Source organism: Magnolia sinica, chromosome 6 (genome assembly GCF_029962835.1).
Source record: "Magnolia sinica isolate HGM2019 chromosome 6, MsV1, whole genome shotgun sequence".
NCBI classification, from domain to species: Eukaryota; Viridiplantae; Streptophyta; class Magnoliopsida; order Magnoliales; family Magnoliaceae; genus Magnolia; species Magnolia sinica.
The window spans coordinates 100,189,728-100,202,141 of NC_080578.1; the positions used below are offsets into that span (position 1 = coordinate 100,189,728).

Here is a 12,414-nt window from a genome sequence, read left to right on the forward strand (position 1 = left end):
ATCCTAGGAGTGTAGCGTATCTGTTAGTTGAGATGAAAATGCTTGATCGGTGCCACGGTTTCTATTCGAGCATATTGGGATGTTTTGAAATGGACCAAAAATTAACACTTCAGTGAAAAATGGAGGAAATTAGGGAATTCTATTTTTATTTCTATTTTTTCTTTTTGGAAAGGTAAGATTAGTTTGATGGAGGAAATGGAGTAATTAGTTTTTTAATTCTCAATATCTTTTTTTGTCCTTATCTCTTCACATGCATTCTGACAAATAGACTAGGGCAAGGATTTGGGTTTAAGAGAGGGCTTGGGATGAGGAATTTCCAGATCTTCAACTTTTGACCAGACAGATGGAGCTTTTCAAGCCTAAAATCCCTGGAAAAGTAGGTATGTATGTCTATGGCATCAGCCCCTACGATTTCAGCCATCTAGGTCATGCTCGCTCTGTGTAACTTTCGATGTCCTGTATAGGTTCATGTGCTTGTTTTCATTCTATTTGCTATTTTAATTAGGCACTTGCTAATATCCTACCCAACAACACTTGCCATCTTTATACATTATGCTTCATTGGCAACTTAAGATTTTTTTTTAAAAAAAACATCATTATGGAGTGGGTTCAACCCTTTCTTTCTTAAAACTTTCTTTTCCATTTGTTCCTGTAATTCAACCTTTTCTTTCTTAAAACTTCATGTCCATTTAATTCATATACTTCTCTTCATTCTATTGTCATGAATTATACTAGTTTGTGAGATGGGAGAGTCACTCGTTGAAATGCAGGGTACTATGGCCAATTGTGAAATCAGGGATATTTCTCAGCCTTTGCAAGTGGGTTCTGTCGGGCAGGTGCATGCTTTATATTCTATTTAACTTCTTTTTTTTTTCTTTTTCTTTTTAATTCCTGTTTAGGTTGGCCATAGGAAGGAGCATGGGCAACCCGATGTTTCCATGAATCATCCACATGATGTGGGACTTGATTGTTTTCCCCAATACCCTCCAAAAGGCTATGATTTTTTTATTGCATTTTGTGAAGAAGATTTGATTGAGAAGAAGATTGATTTTCTAGTAAACTGTGTCAGTTACCCATTAAAATCGTTAATAGCATTTTCGTTATGTATGTCATATACAATCGAGAGGGTCAAAATAAGGTCTTTAATGTATAAGTGGCTGTAGGATGAAGGAATGGCAAGATCAGTGTTGGCTTTGAGTAGAATCCTTGCCTATTCAGATACGACATTTATATTGCATTTTGTGAATTGTCACCAAAGGGTCCTGAGGTTTGAGAAAAGTTCAAGAAAGAATGATCTTTAGGCTAAGCATTGTCTTTTGCTTGAAAGAGGAAAAAAAAAAGTCGTCCCTTTCATGAGAAAAGAAAATGTATGAAAGCCCACAAAAGAAAATGAAAAAAAAAAAAAAAAAACTATATTCAATACCTTTGAAAACCATGACCAATGAAATGTGACTCTTGAATCTTGATAATTTGAGTTAAAAAAATCAAGCTTTTCTAATTATTAGCTTCCTTTTTTGGTTGATCACATTTTGATGCAACTTGGTTATCAAGGCAATGGTTAGTCACATTTTGATACAGTTTGGCATCTGGAGCATAAATGTGTGCACGCATGGAATCAATTTCAAAATTCTGGATATCTTCTTCTTCTTCTTCTTCTTCTTCTTTTTTTTTTTTCATTTTGGCCATCTCTAGACTATTTTTTTTTTTATGTGAATAGTAACTCAGTTACTGAAAAATGTAGATCTTTAGCATTGATTAGAGAAGTGCTTATATTTTTTAACAAAACCAGATGGTTATTGGTCTTGTACTTTAATCTATGTCTTGTTATTGATTGCATTTTCTTTGTTATGTTTTGCTTTGTTTTACCATTGAAAGTACCTGAATATTTCTTGTACCCTTGTCTTTAGACTTACACAGAGTATTGGAATGCTATCCAGCACATTTTTTAGGAGTACTCGGAAGGAAGATATTGTAGTTCCTATGGTAAGAATAGTTTTAGGTATTGTTGTTGCATACTTCTTAAATGCTTTTGAATTGTGTTCAAAATTCTTTTCCAGCAGGCTTATTGCTATATTTATGTTGAATGAAAGTAAATTGACTGGATAATCATTTAGGGGTGGTTATGGGCCAGGTTTGGGCCATGTCAAGGTCAGCCAGAATCTAACCTATTTACTAATTGAGCCAAAATCAGACTTCACATACATTATTTTAATGCAAGCCGAGGATAAACATCTTATGCTAGAAGTAAGATTCATTTTTCTCTACTTGTTACTTTATTAAAAGCGTGCCACTATTTTTCTCTACAGTCCAATCTGTTGATATGATGGACTCCCTGTAGATGGGAGATGCACCAAAAATTTGCCAAATTGGAGGATCCTAACAATTATTCTTAAGAGCAGTAACAACCCATGTTCCGAGATTTGTTTTGGGAGATGAGTGTTTGATGATGCAGGCTGAGGTGTATCATTCGTACATGGAAGTGTTACGTGGATATGAGATTTTTAATGCAGATGGAGATATGTGGAGGAAGCAAAGAAAGACTGCAAGCTTGGAGTTCGCATCAAAGAACTTGAGAGATTCCAGTACTCTTGTATTCAGAAACTATGCCCTCAAGCTATCAACTATCTTATGCCAAGCTTTTATACAAAACCAACAAGTAGGCGTGCAGGTCTTTCTCATCTACCCAAGAAACACTCTCTTCTAAAGCATGCATATCTGTATTGATGCATGTGGATGTGCGTGTCTTTCTAAAGAGTAATGATCACATGAATCTCATCACATTCAACTCATAGTACGTTGTACTTTTCTTTCCCCTCAATGTGTCATGTGTGTAGGATGTCCAGGTAGTGCAAAAAGGTGGGCCCAATCAGGATGAGCACTTGGCCTGAAAATTGAACAGGTCGACTCAGCGAGGAGGGCGACAACCAATGATCTGACCCAACATACAGCTGTTGCCCAATTGATGTGTGGATACACCTGTTTTTCATGGTGGAATCCACATTTTGCAAGAAAGAATTGGATGTTCTACGCATATGCAATTCCCACCGGCAACGGTATATCATGCTAAATTAGCTTTCTATGCAGTTTTTGGTCTTATACAAAAAAACTTTTGGTCTTATATAAAAAGTTTCAGGATGACAAATAGCCAACATTTGACAACAAGGACTTTTCCTCAATTATTGGCTTGCTGATGTGCAAGTTAGAGATTGGAGCCTTTTGTTGTTGTTGTATAATTTTTGTGATGATAGAATTAGAGTTTCGTGCTGGCAGAGAAAGGGTTAAGCAGAGGCTGGCACTTTATCATGGGGTGTTGCCCATATATATGTAGTTCTCCAATGATGCAGAAGAGACGTTCTCTTGAGCTCTGAATCTCCTGCTGGTATGGAATTATCGAAGGCTTGCACTCATGGATCTTGATTGTTTTTATTTCTCCTTGTTTTCCCCTTTAATAGTTAATTCTATAAAATTTTCATGCACCAGAGCCGAGGTTTGTTGAAGGAGGGAGAGCATGTTACTCTTGTCCAAAGCTACAATGCTCAGTTACTGCTGTTGATGATTACTACTGAATATTTTGGCCAGGCATTGGTGAAAAATGCAACAGATGTTATTCTGAATATTCCACAGGGTTGGCACTAGGCAGAACATGCTAAAATGCCATTTGCTTAAACTTCGGTTTTGCAAGACTGGTTATGTGGAGTGCTACTCTCAGTATTTTGTGCTGTTTGATCTGTTTGCAATGGATTCCTATTACTTTTCTTTTTCAGATTTCTTTGAAGCTAACATGTTCTCTGGTGACTGATTCAAGGGTAATCAACAATGAAAAAGGCTTAGTTGATGCCAACAGAAGCTAAATCCATCTTTAGCCTCAGTTATCCAAACTGAGACTGCTACTCTCATGGCTAAAGGCTTTAGCCCCGGTTCTTGAGAACCAAGGTTAAAAATAGTTTTAGCTTCGGTCGGAGGCAATTGAGGCTAAATTTGGATTTAGTCTCAGTTGGAAACAATGGAGGCTAAAATTTTAATTTAGCCTCATTTTGAGAAAATTGAAGCTAAAAAGGTTCTTTTAGCTTCACTTGAAGAACCGAGGCTGTAAAAGTCATTTTAGCCTCGGTTGCTAAAACTGAGGCTAAAGCCTTTAGCTACGGGGGTTTCAACCTCGGTTTGGATAACTGAAGCAAAACCAAGGCTAAAGGCTTTAGCTTCAGTTTTTAACCTTTTTAGCCACAATTTTGAACCGAGGCTAAAGCCATCTTTTCTTGTATTAGCTTCTGACTCGCCAAGACTCACTGAATCATCTTGTCAACTTGGTTGACTTGACAGGACGCGGCAAGATCCAAACCAAGTCACTCGTTGAGTTAAATGTCATTTAAACAAACACCCAACAAAAAATATATATATTCAAAGCTAGAGAAAGGATTCAAACACCTGACCTCACAGCTTAGCTGGACACGCAATTACCACCTTGCCATGCATTGCCTTTGATCAGATTAATCCTCTATTTTATAATCATACTATCATAAACATCTGTTGTTATTCTAAACACTTCTTAGTCTAATCATTAAACATCAAGATGATTGAAGTAGAGTTTTCGGGTCAATCGGACCCTGCTGGACATTAAATCGAGTCAAGTTTTCAGGTTTTTGAACTATACATGATTACCCTTGATAGCACAGGCCCCAAAAGACTTCGACATACTGGCAATACCCCTGACAACAGCAGCACTAAAGATGCTCAAGATGAGAAGAGGGATGCCTGATGAGTTGCGCCAGTACCTATCAACTCCACCTTCGGACCGCTGATGCAAACCGTCTGGACCACCCAACAAACATGTACACAGAAGGCCTGTGTATATCTAGTGTTAGGCTCGTTGCGGGTCATGTCACATGGAAAGTCCGTCATGCACCCGTTCATCAATATATGCAAGTCTTGGTGCTCTCCCTCATGCACAGGAGTCCATTTCATCATTTATATACAAAAAAAGGAAAAAAAAGAAAAAGAAAAGAAGAAGGAAAATCCTCATCTAATTGAACTTCTTCGAATTCATGTATATCAAGTGTACCTTGTATGATGCTACTTTGATCTCTCACCTTTACTAAATTAAATGCTATTAAGCTTTCTTAACAATTTTTACAACTTAATACTAGTATTTAGCTATTCACTCGGTCAATCCCTATAAAACGGTTGATTGCGGTAGTTTCAGCTGTCTTTGTGATTTAAACAAACCGATAGTGTTTAATCTCATCTGGGTCCATGGGTCCATTAACTCAGACTTTTTGCATCTTGTTTATATGGTCACCTTAACAGTTGAATACATGAGTTGTGGAACTTGGTAACTCTTACTCGAAACTCAGCTGACTCAACTTGACTCTTTGGGATTTCGAGCTAACATACTTCCTGCCAGAGTGACTCGGTACTGACTCGTCAGGTTGGCTCATCGACTTGGTGAACCCACGGTAAGGACGGCACCGTCTTGGGTGAGTTCGGGGTCTCACCTGCGGTCACAGCCGAGTTGCGCTCACTAAGTCTTACCTTTCCTGGGCAGATTCATAGATTGATACAAAAAGCAAGTTGGGCCAATTTAATGAGATCTTTCTGATAGAGAAGCCCATTAATTTAAGCAACGGATGGTCTAGAATTGATGTGATGATCACATGGAAAAGCAGGTACCTGATGGGTTCAATCCGTCCTGGAGTAACCACTTGAAGATTTTGATATTCTGATAAAAAAAAATTATAATAATCATGGAGGTGGACCCCACACCATGTGATCCATCGATGTTTATCCATTAATCTTTATTCCATTTTGCACAAATGTGTTCATGTTAATATGATGGATTATTTATAAGGCACCGTATCTTTATATATATATATATATATATATAGAGAGAGAGAGAGAGAGAGAGAGAGAGAGAGAGAGAGAGAGAGAGAGAGAGAGAGAGAGAGAGAGAGTAATGGTCTCCTGCGAACCATCCCACACGCTAACTTGGTGTGGTCCAATTCCCACCGCAATGAGGAAATTGGATTGTGTACTAAGTAAACTCTGTTGAGCCCACTATAAATTGACGTGGTCTATCCATGCTGTCCATCCGTTTTTTAAGCGCATTTTAATGGTTGAGACCAAAATTGAATCATTTCCCATGCTCAAGTGGACCATAGAACAAGAAACATTAGTAATAATAATTTCCACCATTGAAACCTTAATTTGTAGGGTCTACAGTGATGTTTATTTGTCATCCCACCTGTTCATAAGATCACATAGATATGAATGAAAGGAAAACACAAATATTATATTGATCCAAAACTTGTGGACTCTAAGAAAATTTTCAACGGTTGCCATTCAATTCACACTGTTTCTTGTGGTGTGGCCCACTTGTGCTTTGGATATACTTAATTTTTGGGTTTAAGTATTAAAATTATCTGATAAAAGGATGTAAGGACTGTCCGGCTCTAGCGGCATGAACTGGATTAAGTGTAAACTAATATCTTCATGATCTAATAGAATACACATCGCCTGCAGATCAACTGATCAGAAGGTGGGCAACCTTAAATTTACCTTGGCAAAATGACGACAAACACTTAGGTGGCCCATCAACCGATCAAGGTGATCTTCTCTCCAGGTACAATACACGCACTCCACAAACCCATGGTGGGACCCACCATCACTATTCTAGTCGCCAAAAGTGCGTGAACCATTTGTATCGCATCCACAACAAAAACAGTGAATAGCTTAGGACGTGTTTGGCACAGACTGCGAGAAAAACAATTCGTGATATTCGGGATTTCTACAATTAGTATAATTTCCAAAAATCAAGAAATGAGAATTTCCAAACACCACTTAAAAAACCCCATTTTTGCAATTTTCGGAAATTCTACCAACATTAGATTTCCAAAATTCCCAAACTATTTTCCCCTCTCTCTATTCTTTCTTCTTTTTCTTTTTTTTTTTCTTTTATAAATGAATTTTGAGGGTAGAAAGCTAATAATAATAAAAGAAAGAATACCTGGGAGGGGTCTTTCTTCATTTTCTGAATGAGGGAATCGATGGCGATGCGAATGTTGTCATCGGAAGATCGGACGGTGGATTTGACGGCTTTGAGAAGGTGAGGGTCCACTTCTTGGGATGTAGAATTGGTAGCTTTCTCGATTAGGGCTAACAGCTTCTCTCCTTCCAATCTCTCTTGTTTTTCCCAAACGAAATCGCACCACAAACAGGCACTGTTACCAGGAAATATAAATTGCAGAAAATATGATTCGGAAGCGCCCAAGAGAACAAAAATTATTCAAAAATTGTGGCTAAAGGCCTATTTTCTTTTCTTGTAGTGTCGCATACTTCAAAACAAACAGAGCAGCGAACGACTTCTACATGTGACGTTCTAAGCAACAATCCGAGGCCCACTAATGGATAGTCATAGAAAGCCTACATTGGTGAGAAACTATATTATACCTAACCCGCACAGTTTACCAGAGTTTTCAATTCTAACGAGTGGAGTACATGGTTGGGTAATCCAAACCATCCGTGTGTTGAGTTCCATAGATGGAGAATGCCTAGAAAATGTAACACACTGGAGAATTCTAGCAAGCAGGGACCAACATTAGGACCTTTTTCAGGCCATACATAGAAAGTTTGAGATTGATCTATTGCGGAAATTTTGAGTCGTTGGCCATCCTAGTGGGACACAATAGACCAATGGTCTAGATGATCAATCCATGCGTCTCACTTTTCATAATGAAAAACTGTGAATACTATTCAAATGATGCAGACCAACTATCATATAATTCCTCCATATCTTCCTGCCAGGGGTTTGGACATGAGACCAACGGTCTAGATCACAGAACCACAGGCCCACTTGTGCAAACTGAAAACCAGAGGATACTGTCCACATCCTCAGGTCGAGAATCCTCATAGCTGAATTAGTTTGTCAATCAAGCGAACATGGCATGTTTCTGACCACTGAAGTGTTTTTACTCCAAACAATCGTACAGTTGTTGCCTGTGGGGCCCACTAATATGCGTGTGTATGGCATCTAATGTGTCCACCTTAGTCAAACAGAAACCACCGTGAAAACGCAACTTCTGAAAATCAGTATGATAAATCATATGGTGTGGGCCACAATGTGAATTTGAAAATTTGTACGTGACCATCCATTGTCTCTCTCTCTCTCTCACCTGATGACTGGATGTACACGTCTTGATCCCGGTTGAATGTTCATGATGGGACAGACACTGCCCTGACTTTCGTGTAATTATAAACCATATGGGCCACCACGATTTTTGTACTCTATCACCTCACTTCAATATCTATTCACCTCATTTTAGGGTACAGGGCCCAAGAACAAAAGGATTTGGGTCCATTTTAGGAGCTCATGTAGGGAATGAGCCCCAAAATTAGGCGGATACAAATCCGTAGGGAATGAGCCCCAAAATTAGACCGTGGTGATTGAACGTCCACTGTTAAAAACTTAAATTTTATGGGGCCATTAAAGTTTTAGATGAAGCTGATATTTATGTTTTCCCTTCATCCATGAAAATATGATCTAATCAACATGTTAGATGGAAAGTAAGCATCATAGTAGGCCGTAGGAAGTTTTTAATGGTGGCCGTTCAATCACCATTGTTTTCCCATGCAGTAGTCTATTGGAACGGTTGTTAGGGGTGTACATGAGTCGAACCAAGTCAGGCTTGGCTCGTCGACTTGGCTCGGCCACTAGCTGACCCCAACTTGAACTCAGCTTGGCTTGGTCTTGATTGGCTAGCTCGGCTGGGTTCAGTTAGCAGCTCAGGCCAGTTCGAGCCAAGTTCGAGCATGTGTAGCATTTTCACAAACACATGGAGTGTACTTTCAACTCCTTACTGTATGTGAAACAGCAGCAGCTATTTATAAGTATTTCATCTAACACCTTGTAGGCAACATCAAAAAAAAAAAAAAAATAGTATTTGTTTCATATACAGACCTTCCTTGCTACCAGCTGACACTTCGTTGAGTCATTTTATCAAACATTTGGTGAGCAACATCAATATCAAAGTAATCGAGTTACTGAGCTAGTTCGATTCAAGTTGGGGTTCGATCCGAGTTAAGTCGAGCTTGGGCGAGCTCGAACTCGGTCAGAAATTTTTTCGAGCTCAAAAAATTAGCTTGACTCAACTCAAACTCAATTTTGAACCGAGTCGAATCGTGCTTTTTTGAGTCGAGCGAGCTAACTGGGCTAACTCAGTTCATGTAGAACCCTAACTCTTGTGAGTCTACCAGCAAGCCATATGAGTAAAGACCCACCTTAAATTCTACATGATTTATTAGCCAGCATATACATGATTTATTAGGTAAGAGTTAAAATAACATTTCTCTAATATTAAATTGGGTGACCTACCTTTTTACATTCTACAATTGTGCCACATTTACTTTTTTATTTTAGGTATTTGATCAGCACGAATAACAAATAATTAGCCCATGAACATATGATTAAAATAGGCTATTCAAACCAAATATAATCTAAATAGCTTGTATCTGCCATGACTTTGCCTGCATTGGAACCACCCTTTTGCATTTAGTTTTACGGCACTATCATCGGTTTGGCGATCCTATGTCAGTGGGAAACAATGGCTACACTTATGGTTACGGTTATAATCCGTAGCCATAGATGGCCACTACCTGCCCCCTTTAAAAGCAGGGTATTTTCATCCTTAAATTTGCCGTCCACACGAACAGGTCTAAGTTCGTATGTTAAGTTTGTTTTTGCCTCATGAATATCCAATGGATAGAAGGTAGGGTCACAGTTATAAATTTCTGAAAGTCTCAGGATGCAGGGAAGTTCGTGTTAATGTGGCAAAGTGTTCTGATTCCATGATGATGTATGTATTATATCTATCCAGCCAATATGATTGAATGCCTACCACTGGAAATATTTTGGGCGCAACAAAAGTTTTTAATCAAGCTGATATTTGTTTTTTCCATATGAGTGAAGAGCACTCTTGGAAGGTTTTAATACTGCGCGTCACTGTCACCAAGCTTTATTTGGTGTGGTCCACTTGATCTTTGGAGCTGCCCATTTTTTGGATTAGGCCCCAGAACTCATCTGTAAAAACGTATGGACGGTGTAGATATAACATATAGATGACATAACTTTACGACGTCAACACCGTACTCATAAGGTTCTGTGTTACGCAATCCACACAATCCGAGTCAGGCTTACGTGTAACCTGGGCAACACTCTCATGGGTCTTTCCCTGACCGTGGGCCATCTTGATGCATGTGTTTTTTATCCACGCCGTGCATCGGTTTTTCCAACTCAGTTTAGGTTTTGGTATGAAAAAGGACATAGATCCAATTCTCATGTTGACCACAACACAGGAAGAAGTGGTGATTGACAATTAAATACTTCTTGGGGCCAAAAAATTTGGATCAAGCTGATATTTTTGTTTTCCCTTTATCCAATTGCGTGTGACCTTGTCAACAGGTTGGATAGTAAAAATTATTGTGGGCCCTAGGAAGTTTTTAATGGTAGGAGTTTAATATCCAGTGTTTGCTATGATGTGCACCACTTGTCATTTGGATCTTCTTCATTTTTAGGACCATGCAGTAAAAGTATGTGTAAAAACTGATGAATGGATTCGATATTCTGAAAATATGTTAAAGTGGGCCTCACAGTCAGAGAAAATTTCAATACGGGGCTACCCGAGTAAAACCTGATCCACTCCATTATTCTCGGGAAGTGACGCTTCTACGGGAACTAACATTCGCTTAGCTTAGGCCGCCCTTCAGTTTTTAAGTGGCCCATCGTGATGTATGCATGAGATCCACTCGAACCATTAGATGCCACACCAAGACATTGGCTCAAGACCCAAAAACCAGGCCAATACACATTCAATTGGGCCACACCAATGGAAACAGTTTGGAGAGTGTTATTTTTATGTATACTATTTCCAATAGCGTGATCCTCTTAAACTATGGATGAGGTAATTTTCAGGCCATGGGTTTATCATGGGGTGATGCACTCATGCACCTAATGGTTGAGTGGATTTCACGTTAATGCACGGTGGGGCCCACCCAAGCCAACAAATCCTTTCCCCTTTGAAATAACCTTCATCTACGACAGTTACTGACATTAATTTCTCCTTAAATAAGGCAACTAGTTGGACCGTCCAACTAGTTCTGTGTGAGCATCTCTCTATATATTTAGACATTGTTTGCCCTTTTTCCCTGGGAGTGCGGATCATATGTTTACAGTGAGTAGAAATTGGCTGCCCTGAAATTTAATTGGTCCATATCACTTATGCTGACATCAGCATTCTAATGAAATAAAAAATTATTTACAAAATACTGCCTGATTAATTTAGAAGGTAACGTTCCAGCACCTTATCTTAAGAATGTGTCTTAACTGCATTTAAAGATCCAGTGATATTGTTGGGACTCTGGGCCACTTCCAACACTATTGAAGGATGTGTCTTAGTTATGATCCGGATCCAGTGATGTGGGTGAGACGTTGAACGTGGGTTGACCTCAATGTATGTGTTGCACGTGTTTATTGTATATCCTTTGTTTTTGTTTTTTTGCAGATGATTTTAGTCCATTGGCAAAAAAGAAGCAGATACAAACCTTAGATGGACCACACCATACGAAAGTGGTCATTGAATGGCCACCATTGAAAGCTTCCTACTGTCAATATTTATTTGCCATCCAACCCGTTGTTGATAAATTCACATGGTAACCAATGAAGGAAAACACCAACATGATGCAAAGCCTATTTAGCTCACAAAAAGTTTTTAACTGTCAATGGCTACTGTTTCTTGTCATGCGGTCAACTTGATATTTGAATGAGCTTCAAATTTTATTTGACCCTTCTCTAAAATGAATAGACAAAAAGTACAGACGGCCTAGATATACGATGCATTGAGGTGGGTCCCACTGTCAAGTCCCACCCGCATGGCAGGATAGGGTGTTCCAACAAAAGGCACCTTCTCTTTTCAAGACTCATAAGGGCAGCACAAAGCACCCAGGTCCGTACTGAATGCTACTAAAAAAATATATGTGAGCCCACTACGGTAGATGCGTCTTATCGATTCTGTCTATCCATGTTACCACCTTATAGTAGGGCATGAGATAAAACATGAGGTAGAACCAAATCTCAAGTGGAGCACATTACTGGAAATAGTGGTGATTGAATGCCCACCATGGGCTCATGGCACTGTTTATTTGCCATCCAACCTGATGACAAGGTCACAAATACAGATGTAGAGAAAAAAGAAAAAAGAAAAAACAATACTCAAACATACCTTGTGAACTTAGCACTTTTGTGATCTTTTTTGAAATTTTCCCATTGGTGTGGCCCAAGTGAACTTTTATTCAGGCTTATCTTATACATTTACCGTCTAATTATTGATTTTCATCTTGATGGACTGGATGGATCTTTAATATACAACA

General features: G+C 38.9%; 1 long non-coding RNA gene across 1 annotated transcript; it reads left to right on the forward strand.

The window, feature by feature from the left end:
• The first annotated feature begins 346 nt into the window (after positions 1 to 346).
• On the forward strand, positions 347 to 2,461 carry LOC131249275 (uncharacterized). Its single transcript, XR_009172780.1, has 3 exons — positions 347 to 380; positions 771 to 836; positions 1,908 to 2,461. It is a non-coding gene; the product is annotated as an uncharacterized LOC131249275 (long non-coding RNA).
• The last annotated feature ends 9,953 nt before the right edge of the window (positions 2,462 to 12,414 follow it).